This window comes from Protopterus annectens, chromosome 3.part0 (genome assembly GCF_019279795.1).
Source record: "Protopterus annectens isolate FY-2018-M chromosome 3.part0, PAN1.0, whole genome shotgun sequence".
Taxonomy (NCBI): domain Eukaryota; kingdom Metazoa; phylum Chordata; order Ceratodontiformes; family Protopteridae; genus Protopterus; species Protopterus annectens.
Window position 1 is genome coordinate 1,051,345,356 of NC_056731.1, and position 14,621 is coordinate 1,051,359,976.

The following is a 14,621-nucleotide window of genomic DNA, read 5'->3' on the forward strand; positions in this document are numbered from 1 at the left end:
ATAGATCTCCAAGTTACTTGACAGGAAAATGTTTGTATATCTCCACTAGAATTGATGTATATGTAGTTTAGTAGTTTATCTATATATTTCTGACATTTTAAACTTGAAAATAATAAAATGTTCCCATATTATTATACTATTTTATGGCACTCTCAAAATTCACAGCTGTCAGTTAGCCATCTAGGCTCCACCCACTAAATATCTCTTAATCTCAAATATACCACAAAATCATATCATCTTATGTTCCTCCCTTCTTTGTTCACATATTCTACTTCTCTTTCTTCTCTACATTCATTTATTACACACTTCCCATATTTTCTCTAAGTATACCCATATTAGGTTAATATGCATTTGCCAAAAAAGAATGAACCAGCTCAGAACCAGAGAGACAATTTATTAAAAAAAAAAAAAAAACTTTCCAAACAGGCTTCTTCCCAAATAATGCACTATCATTCCTTATATTTTCAGTAATGTGAAAGACAAATGATATAAACTATGGCTACTTGAGTTAAGATATAAAAGCCACTAGTGGATCAACAAGAAGTTACTAAAAAATTCCTAAAAAACTGTTCCGGGGGGTACTGGCAGCCCGTCTGTACCAAAGTGGCTTACAGATGGCTATGAACCATTTAAAACTTATGAAAAACAGAGGTACATATGCAAATACCCTATTCATTTGGAGATACTAAACCATCAACCTTCATAAACTGCAGTGGTTTTGTGAAGGCATTCTGGCTACCTAGGTCAGGAAATGCACCAACTTCTTCCTCAGAACTAACTATGGCCTAGTTACTGACCAATATTAGAGAAAGGAACTTCAGATTTTAACTGTTTTATTTTTTATTTTTATTTATTTATTTTGTTATAAAGTACTTTCTGAATATAATGTGATTGTCTCAAAAAATATGATTTCCATTTTGATCTAATTATGGAAGGTTATGAAGTAACGAAAAAATTCTTGCAGAAACTCCCTTATCATGAAATTGCAGGCATTGTCAATGGAATTCAACTACTTGTGACAACTTTTGGGCATTTGTTCAAATACCTTTGTAGTGCAGTAATAGGTCTGGATATGTGTACGTAGTTCAGACATATCCCTACATGTAGGAAACATCAGTTCTTGGTGTTCATACTAATCACCAGTGACCTCCCTCCCCATAATTTCTAGTCCATCATTCTTCTTCTTCTGTTTCTATCTAAAATGAAGAAGAAAATTATTAGGAAAAGTCAAAACATATTTTGTTAAATATACCCAGGATCACAGCCAAAAGCATGGCTTTTATTGTGGTTATGGTACCATCATTGTCAAAAAATGGTCCCCTTGACACTATACTGTCACAAATCAGTAAGGATCTGGTTACACAGGTAACTACTGTTAGTTTTGCTAAAGCCACTTACATACTCAGTTCTTTGTTTCTTCTAGGTAATATTTAGAAATTGTGATTTTTGGATTGGTCTGGAACTATTAACTCATTGGACAACTATGCCATGGACATTGATTTCAGGGGAAAGATCAATACCATATACTTCTCATTTGATCAGGTTATACCAATAGTTTTGTCATCTGTTTCTTCTATCATTATATATGTATAATTTAACATATAACAACTCTTGCCTCAAGACGTTTTTCTATGACAAAACGCCATTGTGTTCTTATATTGCCTTGTCTAGCACCAAATCAGACATAGACAGGCACATGTGGCAAACTTTATGTTCTTAGAACTAACGTTTTATTTTGTGGTACACTATCCATGCAGGCTCAGATAGTGATCAGACGTCAGAGCATCCAATGTCGTTTGTTGACATTGTGAATATGGTGAGCTGCCTTTTGTATCTTGGCCTCTGTTTACTTTAAATATTATCTGCAAGACATTTCTATAAGCAAAAACAAAAAAATATACTTGTTTTCCTTTCTAAGCTAGTATAGTCCAGTTTTCAGGTTAGTGCTGAATTCAGGGCTGTTACAAGTTTTTGTGTTTGCCCATATCTTACTTGGATAGAAGGACATTTCTCTGTTCACTGTGAGAGAGACAGAGAGCTTTGAGCAGCCTATCTGTCCCTGGAGGAGTGGTTTCAGCCCAGAAATTAGTAGTTTATTGGCCATTTTGCTCTAATTTCCATCTCTTTCATATCCCTGCTATAAAACCCGCATTTGCAAGGTTTTTGTGCTAGTATACAGCCCAGCAAGCTCCTGCCTGTTGCCCTGCAGAGGTCTACAGCAGCAAAAAGATAAAAAAGAGACTTTGAAGTGATTAAGTATCATTTGTCTGCATTTTCTTGCTGCCTTTAGCTAATTCTGCCTAAAACACCAATTTTCTACAGTTTCTGTGATTTAAAAAGCTTGTTTCAGCTACATATGGTACTTATTTTACTGCCTGCACTTTAACAAAATAATTTTTGTGTTTAAATTACCTGTTTAACTGTTGTAGGCCACACACTCAAGTGTGATAGCCATTTCTGTGCATTTAAAGTTTTTTTTTTTTTGTATCTGCTTTATTTTCTGAAAAAAGCAAAAAAAAAAAAAAATACTAATTTTCCCACCTTTCTAAGCTTGTATAGTCCAGTTTTCAGGTTGGTGCTTAATTTAGGGCTGTTTTACAAGTTTCTGTGTTTGCCTATACCTTACTTGGATAGAAGGAATTTCTCTGTTCACTGTGAGAGATGGAGCTTTGAGCAGCCTATCTGTCACTAGAGGAGTGGTTTCAACCCAGAAATTAGTAGTTTATTGGCCATTTTGGGCTAATTTATATCTCTTTCATTTCCCTGCTATAAAACCTGCATTTGCACAGTTTTGCGCTTTGGGCAGTGCCGGATAGCTAGGGTATAACTATTCCCGGCTCCACAAAGTCTACTCTTCAATTTTTCCCTTGGAACTAGAAAAACTTTCAACTTAAGCTCTCAAACCATTCACTTCTCATCCCGGCACTTGCTCAAAACTCATAGCAAGCACTAATAAACCTTAGCACTAGACCCCAGTATACTGTAGAGAAGGGCAAGGTTCTCTATTTGACCTTCCCAGCCAATCAGTAAAACAGTTCACTGTACCTATCCAGGCATGTCAAAAGGGCAGCTTCAGGTGTACTCTCTGGTCCAACTGGTGAATCTGGGCATTTTCAGCCAATGTTACAATTGCCTCATTTACACAAACAAACCCTCTCCTCCTTCCACCAAACACTAATACTTGTGAGAGATGCAATCATACAGCCAAACTGGAGGCTAAGCTCTCCCAACCCAAGGCTGGACCAGGCAGTCAAGAGGAGAAGGGAAATACTTGTATCACACTACCAGTCTCACATAGACCTATGAAACCAGCACTGGCAAAAAACACACATAAATACACAAAAACATACTCGAAGGCTCTAAATAAAAATCTGCAAAAGCAACAGAGCCCTCCAAGGCAGAAATCCAAGCAACCTCCACCCCCACCAACACAAACCATGAAAGAGAGAGAAAAAAATTATCAATTTCAACAACTGGCTAAGCTTCTGTTGTCATTCAAAGGGGATCCAGTGTCTGTCAGCCTGGGATGACATGCTCAACAAGCCACGCTTCTTAGCTAGAGACGGCTTGCACCTGTCACCCTTAGGCTTTCGAATACTGGCCAAGGCTCTTGCCACACCCATAGTGCCTTTTTTAGGAAAGGCTCAAAAGACAAACCTGTAAATAGTGCAAGTAACAAAAAACTGAGGGTAATGCTACTCAATTCCAGAAGTCTATACGTCAAAATGCACGCACTCAAGGCACTCCTCACTATGGAGAAAATCAATATATGTGCAGTAGCAGAAACCTGGTTTAAGGCTCCAGAGAGCACCCCAGCACTATCAGGCTACAACTCATACCATACATTTTGGCCACAAAACCCAGACCGAAATACAAAAGGCGGGGGAGTATCCATTTTCATCAAGGATACCCACACCTCCAGGTTAGTGGCACAGCACGATGCTTCAGAGATCATCCACGTGCAACTAACAACTGCTATTCAAATTATAGCTTGCTACAGATCACCCACCCTGTCCCAGTACCCCCACTCCACATTCCTGTAAACACTGGGAAACATAAAGGTCCTACCAAACATCCTGATATTGGGTGATTTAAATTACCCAAACATTAACTGGGAGAACTACTCAAGTACAAACTCCCTTGCTCAGCTTTTCCTAGAATTTATAAACTCAAATGCCCTGGATCAACTGGTCAACACCCCTACCAGAGGTGACAACATATTGGACATGGTCATCCCCAACATGGGCGACCGGTGTTCCATGCTGGAGGTCAACCCCTCACTGGTTAGATCTGACCATAAACTAATCACTCTGGATATCCACATTCCGCCACCACCCCTGGTCAAAGAAACCACCGTGAAAAACTTTTAAAAAGCAAACTTCACGTTACTTAAGACCGGAGTGAGAAGCTTCAAAGCCCCCATGCTAAAGGATAATGCTGTCCAAGCTGCAAAATCCTTTACTAATGCACTCTACAGGCATCTACAAGAATGCATGGATCGTGCTATTCCAAAAAAAAACCAAGACTCACTCTTCCAAGAAAAGGAATCCAGTCTGGTGGACCCTTCCATAAACAATTATACAATAACCATACCAGAAGAATGTAGAGCCCCTGAAATCACAGGCACTCAGGTTAAAACAGCCCTCTCCAAAGACAAAAACACAGCATCAATGGGACAGGACAGTGTCCCAGGCTGCATTCTACATGAGCTCACAGATGAACTAACCCCTCACCTAAACACACTGTTTAAACTCTGTCTCTCCACAGGTGCACAGCAACGGTTATTCCACTCCACAAAGGTGGAGCCACAATGGGCCCCGGGAACTATAAGCCTGACTAGCTTGGTCTGCAAAGCTATGGAGTGCATCATCATAGATCTCATTAAGAAAGACATTGGGAACCTCCAAACACTGGACCCTACCCAGTTCGGCTTTGTTAAGGGCAGATCTTGCCTCCTAAACCTGGTGGACTTCTTTGAGACAGTTACTAAGGCTATAGACGAGGGAAAGGTGGTCCACACAGCCTACCTAGACCTCTCAAAGGCCTTTGACACCATTCCCCACTCGAGTATTATAGACAAGCTCACCAGCCTGAACATAAACCCCTACATCACAAGATGGGTTGCCAACTCACTTACAGACAGAACCCACATGGTAAGAGTTGCGGGAGCTAGGTCTGACTCTAAACCAGTTACAAGTGGCATTCCCCAGGGCTCAGTTCTAGGACCCCTCCTGTTTGGCATATACTTCTCAGAGGTACAGGCAAGCACAGGAGGACTATGGCTGACCAAGTTCACAGACAACTGCAAACTAGGGGCTATAATTGACTCTCCAGCTGACACAGACATCCTCTAAAAGGGTCTCACTGAGACCGACACCTGGTGTCAAAACCATGGCCTCAAGCTAAATGCCAAAAAGTGCATAGTCACCCCCTTTGGAAAAAACAAAGTACCCACAAACTACCACATAGGTGTAGCCCCCTAGATACGGAAGACGTAATGAGGGATCTGGGTATCCAAGTAGATAGTAACCTCTCCTTTGATAATCACATTACCAAAGTGGTTAGAAAAGCCTTCCATGTAGCCCACCTAATCACAAAAGGGTTTGAATCCAGATCAAAATAGGTCATTCAGCCCCTCTACGCATCACTCATGAGACCCATCATAGAATACAATGTCCCATTTGGGATGTACCTTACAAGACACCTGCAACAACTGGAAAGACCACAGAAGTACCTCACCAAGAGGATCACTGGCCTCATCCATATGCCCTATGCAGCTCGACTGAAGAAACTCCAGCTGTACTCGGTTGCATACTGCCTACTCAGAGGTGATCTCTACCTGACATACAAGGCCATGTCCAACCCAGAATTGATGGACATACTCCACCCAAAGAAAACCATATCCCCTTGAGCCACATGCTCCAGGGATCTAAACCTCACCACAACAATAAATAGGACGTGCTGGAGGGATAGATTCCTGTCTCAGAGACTTAAAGCATTGGTCAACAAAAGTAATATAATCTCCCAGAGACTTCCCATGCTATGGAACAAGATTCCAATCTACATTAGGCAGAGCTCCTTGCTAACCTTCTTCAAGAGAAACCTTGACGAGTGGATGGGAAACAGAAAGTTTACCCCAGGGATCACTTCAATGGCTGTGCTGGACAGAGGCACATGGAACTAATCTAAGGGGGTGGCGAAAGTCAACATTTTCCGGCTAGACTTATAAATGCCTTTGGGCAGATAGCCTAGTTCCTACCTATGAACCTATGAACCTATAAAGTAGTCTATCTCCAGGTGTGTCACCATGGAATAAATAAAGGCTACTAGTCTGTGATTATTAGATTCCAGCTTTTATATTATGTGCAACTTAAGTTTTATGTTGCAGCAAGAAATGTAATCTAAGTTTAAGATTTCAGGTACATTTAGCCAAATGGTTATAGAACCCAATGTCTCAATTTTGTCTTAATTAGGGTGGCTATCTACAACAAAAATAGAACAGCTGCTTTTCAGATCTTTTACACAAGTAAGACTCATTTGACTTCACAAACTTAAAAAATGTCCTGATACATTTTCTATGCAGCTGTTCCTGTGATATGAAGTCATGTTCATTTTCTTTGCTAAAGCATTCATATCACATAGATATTTATAGCCATGTCACTTGTGCATGAAGATATCCTGTTATAATAAAAACTTTTACGATGGCCAGACTCTGTGGAGCAGAAAAAATCTGCACCAAGTGCATTATGAACAATGATTAAAATGAAAGAGGTTTTTCAAATCTGAACACTCAAATTGCATTCCCAGAAATACTGTAGATGAAGCTCTCACACTACACATCCTATTCCTAATTACTCTGAGTTTCAACATAACCTTCATTTACATCACTCTGCAAAATGACTCAACACACCAGCTGTTCACAAAACAGATGTGTTGTGGCAACACCTTCTTCAGTGCACAATAATATAATGCAATTCCATTCAGCAGAGACGGGAATATGTCTCCACAATTTATATCATATTGCCTAAGCAATTTACATTGAATGAGTCATGCAACTGAACTGCACACAGGAAATTGAAATGTTCTGAGTTAGCATTTTACCAGATAAATCTAGCATTAGGAATTCATCTGCAGGTGTCTCTGCTCTGTTGGTTTCTCATGAAAGCACATTAAAGAAAGACTAGTTCCTCTCTTTTTCCTTCCTTTTTTAGACTACGTCCTGCTGTTATAAATGTAACAGCACCAGACTCTCAGCTCCTTAAAATGCATTAAATTGCATAGAATAAAGAACTGCCTTACTACATTTTGACTTCTGAAATGACTCTAATTTGTTGAGTAGCAGGAAATTTGCATTGTTTAACAGAGTACAAAAGAAAGGTGCAGAAAGGCATCTGTAAATATAATGAAAAGCTACTCTGTATTACAAATATGTTTGATTTAAAAACATGCCAATATTCTAAGACTCTGATATTTTTCAATGCATGTATAATGAATGATACTGCAGTCTAAATTAACTATTAGCTATAGAAAGTATGATGTAGAAGAAATGTTTCTCAAATAGGAATGGATATTTAATGCTTATGATATCACACTGACTGGAGATGGACCTTAAACACAGTGTATTAGTTGGGTTTTCTGTTCTTATTAGTGCTACATTATCTTCATGGATTCAATTAAAATGCAAACATTAATAATACTGTCTTCAGTCTCATGGGTTGCTCTGGATAGGCTCTGTTTTTCTGTACCTCTATATTCTTTAGAGCTGTTAAGACTAAATTGCTCATCATCTCATGTAGCACTGCATAAGTTTAACAGCTATCTGTTAAAATGAAATACAGTAGACAGTCTATTATCTGAACATCGATTATCCGAACAGTCTTACCAGAACCACTCTTGCAAAGTTTTCGGCTAGGAAAAATCATAAAAATCTGAATATGTAAACATTACACGTATTCACTTGAGCATGTTTTTTGAGCTTGTAGCTAGCTTGTGTGTGAAAAATATTCTTTATTGTCCACTGAAATCACTGAATGGTTGAATAGTGTATTCATGCATGCAAAAAAAACCACGATTTTGAAGTTTTTTATTCGGTTCAATTGTATGTTTGATTATCTGAACAGTTTGATAATCCATACTATCCTAGATCCTATTTAGTTCAGATAAGCTGCTCTTTACTGTACAGCAGATTAAAATTCAGCAAAAGAATTAAAAAAAATGCATTTTGGTGACCTGGTAAAATTTAAAGCAGCACATTTCTGCAGGTAGGCAAGCCCCCAGAATACCTTACACTCTGTTTATATACATATTGCTAGTCTAAGATCAAATAACTTCAAGGTAGGAAAATAGAAACTATTCCATCTTTGTAGCATGACTACAGACCAATAATATACAAATGAGTAGTTTGTGGCAAAAAGTAGACTTTTCTCCCCTGCAAAAATAATGTTGCAATACATCACATTGTTACTGTACTTGAAATCATCAAGCTACTGTCTCAGAAATTTGTTCTGTTAGATGCCATTTCAACAAAACACTATTCTATCTATAGCCATGAAGCCATTACAGCATAAACTTCTATGCTTAATAACATGATCCTTCTTACTTTAACCCTGGTACTTTTTATATTTTATTTATTTCTTTACAGGCCAAATCAAGTATTCATTCTCATACTCTTTTCAGCCATGATCCAGGACTCAACAGAAATTGCAAGTATGTTGACAAGTTAGTGCAGCCAATCAACCAGCATGTTTTGGGAGGTCAAAAAATATGGCAGTACCTGGAGAAATTACACATAAAGCACATAAATGCTAAACAAACAGTTCCCAGAATTCAATAAAATCTGCGTAGGCTCCATGTAGTGCCTGCAAGGAATGTACCCGTGTACATGGCCAGCATTCTTTGGCAGTGGGCCATACATGGTAATCATGGTGGTCTACTGAGGGAGATCACAGTAACATGGATATTGAATCCATTTAAGCAGTAGTGTAGAGGCTGTCCCGTAGTTGTAAATTATCCAGGAAATTCCTAGACAGATTTTATGGACAAGATAAGAATCCATGTAATGTACTCTGGTACTGTAAAAATATGTTTGAATTTTATTTATTTATTTCTTATTTATTTTAATTCCCATTTGCATGACACTGTGCAGTGCATAGCAGTGCTGAGCTGTGCTTACACATACACAGCTTACACATGCCAGACATCTCAAAATATAAATTTAATGCAATTACTTACTTGTTTTTTATATTTATTTTTTTTATTTTTTAATGCCCCTTTGCATGATTCTGTGCAGTGCTTAGTGGTACCAAGCTGTGCTTACACATACAGAGCTGACACCTGCTAGACATCTAAAAATAGAAACTGGATGTAATCAATTTGTTTAATGTTTTTAATGGCCATTTGTGTGACACAGTGCTTAGCAATGCTAACAGACACCTTAGTAGTATATGTGAAGGTATACTGTTTTTCTCCCGATCCAAGTAGCTAATAGTTAAATAGGTTGAGTCATAGCCTAAAGTGCAGTAGATTCTGATTTCGAGTCCTAAGTCATCATATCTTTTTAAATTTCATGCAGCATAAATGTGTGCGGTAACCTAAAGTGTGGTTTAATACAAATATAAAATTGCTACATTTGGAAAAGCTGAATGATGCTAAGCACCACTTAAACATGATCAATGGTTATTCTTGTTTGTGCATTGCTAAGCTCTGCTGAAACACGATTGTGTGGGTTTGCGCAATGATTTGCTCCGCTAAAATGGTTTGCACGATGCTCAGCAATGAGGCACTTTTTTGAAAGTTGCAATATGACGTCTAAGGGCAGGAATGTGGCCTATGTTAAGACCAAATAGGTGGGAATCATATACCATTCATTGGAGTCCTTAGTAACCTGTTGATATGCCTGGTGGTGTTGGTGAGGAAGCATGCTTTTGAGTGCAGAGGTGGCGTGCGCAGGAGTCCAGAGTGTTTGTTGGATTCCTGGTGACCAAATATGAACCCCAGCTGCTGCAAGGCAATTTTGAGGGTTCGGAATGTAAAGCTGAATCCTGGGATCAGTTGACCAATGATCTTACCAGTGTTACTGGTATTCCCCACACTGGTGAGCAGTGTCAACACCACTATATGTAAGTATGTTTGCTACTACTTTACTAATATACAAGTTGAATCTGTAGACAACTAGTATGAATAATGATTTGCTTCTCTTCCAATAGTTGTAGCAGAACAGGCTGGCAATGTCCAGTCTCATGCAGGACACCTGGCCAGGATGAGGAGTGAGTGTGGTAAGTAGGGAAAAATGTCTGATAAATGTAGTGCACTACCCACAGTAAGGTTCAGGGCTGTCTTCTGGCCAGTTTGAATCAAATAATATGCTCAATTCCTTCCACTCCAGGAACTAAGTATATGGGCAAGGTAGCTCATGTTCTGGGCAGATATGTGTATAAGTGACAGATTCTAAGGAACAATAACAATACATTTTAAAGCAGGATTGTGCTTTGATAAGTAATGTCTGCAAATAACTGTAGTAGGGCTGTATTCCCTGCATGTGTGTTCTAATGTGACTCCAGTCAACTGTAAGAATAAAATTAATAAAGAATACATAAATAATTACCTGCTATATGAAATGCACTACCCACAGTATTGTTCAGGGCTGTCTTCTGTACAGTTTGTATGTTCTAATCTGACTCCAGTCAATTGTTAAATTTAGTGCACATGTCTCCTGGAGTCACAGCTTATGAGTTCTACTACCATGCCAGCCAACTAAGACATGACTAGCTGGCTAGTCTACTTAATGTACATGAACATACCTCTCAACTGTCATGATTTTTCATAATGTAATGACAACTGCCCAATCTGTCTGGTCCTTGATTAGCAGATAAATGATTACTTGGAATGCAATTTATTTGCAAATCCATTTACAGAACACTTTGATAGTAATTTATGAGCACAGTATGTAAAACAGTTCCCTGTAGTTGTGTACCTGCATTTGTTAGTGCTTGGCCCATATTGTCCCATGCTAACAGGTTGAGAGGTATGTACATGCAACATCGTCTATAGGAGAATTGGAGTCACTGTACTCACAACTGACACTGCACACCTGTAAAAGTATGTATTCATAGTCTGTGTAGTAATATCATCTGTAAGTTCACTAATAGTATGTTTTTCTCTCTCTCCTCACCCGTTATTTTCTTTAATTTACTAATATTATTTATTATTATGATTTGATATTAATATATTCTGTTTAACTGCTATGTTGCCATTATGGGTTATTTCATACCGGTTTTCTGTTAACATACTTATCATTATGTTATTTATTGCTGTCTTCCACATAATATACCTTAATATGTATTTTGACTAATCAATATTATCTTCCATTATATTAATACTAACATTTGTTTGGTTATTACTTATTTTCCATATGTTTCCTTTAATTTACTGCAGCATGACAAGGTAGGCTGGTTCCAAGCAATCCACCTACCTTGGCTCCCCAGCCATGGCACCAGGGCATATCACATCTGGGCCACAGATTTGTGGTGCCCCTTCTGCTGCTCCTGCACTACTTATGGTGCCAGGTAGTATGGGCTCATGGGTTGGGGCTGGGCCCCCCCTGGGAGTGGTGGTGGAGGGGTGGTTTTGTCACCCATGATGAAAAACGAGGTATGGTATGCAGCTTGCTCCATTGAACTGTCAAAGCTCGTCTGTGGTGGATGAGTGCATGCTCACTTCTCTGGTGGGGTAGCCTCACCCCAGATGTCAGCCTCCAGCACCGCCACCACAAGACAGTGAAGGAGCAGTGCCAACAGTCCCATGGGTAAGTACTTGAGTTGTACTGCTACCTTGTGGATGGTCCCAAGATTAGGATTCCACTACACCTTCCCATCCAAGATGTTCATCCACCTCTTGTGTCACACACCAACCCTGTCTACTTCTTGTCTGTCTGCAAAAACTTTCTCACCTTCCCAACTTGCATCTCCCACACTTACCTATGTCCCTTCCCCAACATTCCACTCTCACCTTAAAAAAATAATGGGCACCTGCCCCCCTAAAAATATTGTTCCATACATACCTCTCCATTTCACACACATGTCCACATGACACAAGTAATTTGGTCTGATTGGCTTGACATTGCAGTTTGGTTGTTGTCACCTCTCTCTGGGAATGACAGTCCAAATTCAGCTAAAAGATCTATTAAATTGCACTGCTGTTGCTGATGAAGAAATGGATAGCTATGGTTCTTTCCTACACCTATCTTGCACATCCCTACCTGCCCTTCACTATGTTTTTCCCCCTGCTAGCACTCCTTTTTACCACTGTCCTATATCCCTATTTTTCTTTTCTTTAAAGATTGTTTTGCCTGACATGGCATGATGCGCCACATCACTTAAATATGCTAAATAGTGCTGTACTGATATATGCTTTTGGAACAATATTAAGCACAATCAAAATGTGCACCAGCATCCTATTTCAAATCCATGACCTTCATACTTGCAGAACAGTAGATCATCCCGCTAAGCCACACAGTTGCTACAGAAATAAAATGTTTCAAGAAAAACATAGTTCTGTAGTTCAACCATTAAGCATGCTTAAATGGTATGGCACATCGTGCCACACTGCACAAATCAACTAAGAGATCCATACAAAAATAGTAATGCAATTAGCACTCTACTACACAAATACATCACTATAAAGGTACACACATAAGCTTAGATGGCATCTAATGACAGTTAGTCCTGCACTTATGTCTACAACATGTAAGAACACACTTAATAAAACATTAATGGAAAAGAGGATGTTAACTGGGAATCTGTTATACAAATACAGCACTCTAAAACTATGCCCATACTAATACATGTAAATGCGGTAGCCAGCAGATACCTGTGGAATGATACCTACAGCATGTAGGAATTCACCTGCCATAACAGTGACTTTGTAGTCCAGTCTGTAAAATGTACTGAAAAAAAAAATATTTGGTGCACATGGTCCTGGGTTCAAGTATAGCTGCACCTACCAATGAAAATACATGTACGTGGCCATCAATATTATAAAGTGTGATATGTATATCTGTCTCACCACCTATTTATCCACCCAAATTAGTACAGTTGGAATGTCTGCATCTATATTACAGAGGGCAGAGGCATACAGATAGGACCACTCTCATCGTACTCCTAGTGCAACAGATAATGCTGTAGGCTGCATTCCCATTGGATGCTGAAGTGTGTACTGAAATTGTGCCCCAGTAAAATTACATTGCAGCCCACAATGTTTTTCTGGTGATATCACAGACAGCCACAGATGCACAAGTAATATATATATATATATATATATATATATATATATATATATATATATATATATATATATATATGGTTGAGCTTGACACAAGGGTTGTCAGCACACACTCAACAGGGGAATACAATGGCATAAGACGTGATCTGGCAGTTGTCCACCTGCCTGACATCATGGTTAATGTACAACTACCTGTTTTGCAGGACATACCAAGCATTTTGGCTTGCATTGTCTTACTGATACGATTGGCTGACACACTTACCTTACTTCCCAGTGGGGTGGCTACACTCAATCTAGCTATGCCTATAAAATAAGGCTGCCACAGGTCCCACACTTACTCTTACAACATGTTGCCCTGCAAAGTGTTCACCGTTTTTGCTTATGCCTATTGGCTGCAGCATCACCTTCAGCTCCAGCCTGTAACACACACATTTGTATGTAAACAGCATCTGCTACAGACATGCTCTCTGCCATGATACAGGATCTGTCCGCCACAATTTCCAAACCAAACCCAAGATAGAGAAGGGGGTTGTAATGTACATTGAGGCCTTACATCTTTTTCAGTGGTTGCATGGGATTGGCTGATTATAATGCAAAGCAGATGTGCTGGCTGCAATTCGCAGCTCAGAAGCACAGACTGGATCTGAGGCAATCACTCCCTAATACAGAACCATGTAAAAAAGGAAAACAGCTAGGTAGGAAAACATTGCATATGAGAGTTACTTTTTATGGTTAACTCATTCCCACAACATCTATATATTGGTTTTGTTCAACAGAGGAGTATTGTACTCCATCAGGTATGTAGCCATTTTGTTTCCAACATGATGCATATTTGTCCATGTATGGGGAATGATGATTACAACAGTAAGCCTTGCATGGAACTATACTTCTTACATGTCATTGTTCTGCAGATGGGTTACACCAACAGAGGAACTAGTGTACAGTATGGGTAGAATACTCTCTGATAAATAGGTATACCACACTCCTGGGAATTTCATGCTGATAGAGGTGGTAATACCACACTACTGTTTGTGTGGTAGTGTTTGTTTTTCATATTACAAGGGGGATTTACACATAGGGGCCACAACTTAATGAAGTTTTATGTTGGCTGTGTGACCATAAAACAGTATCTGTCATGGCATAAGCAGGGATAGATGAGTACTGTCACTATCCTACTCAAATCCACACCTTTACTATGTTTGCATGGTGTTGAATGTGAGATGTGTAACCAAGCAGTGATTACTGGTAACCGTCTGTTATTGCCATATCTGTGCATACCATATTGCCAACTATGTGATCCTGACATTTGTTCCCATTTTGTTGTCTTTCAGGAGATATGTATT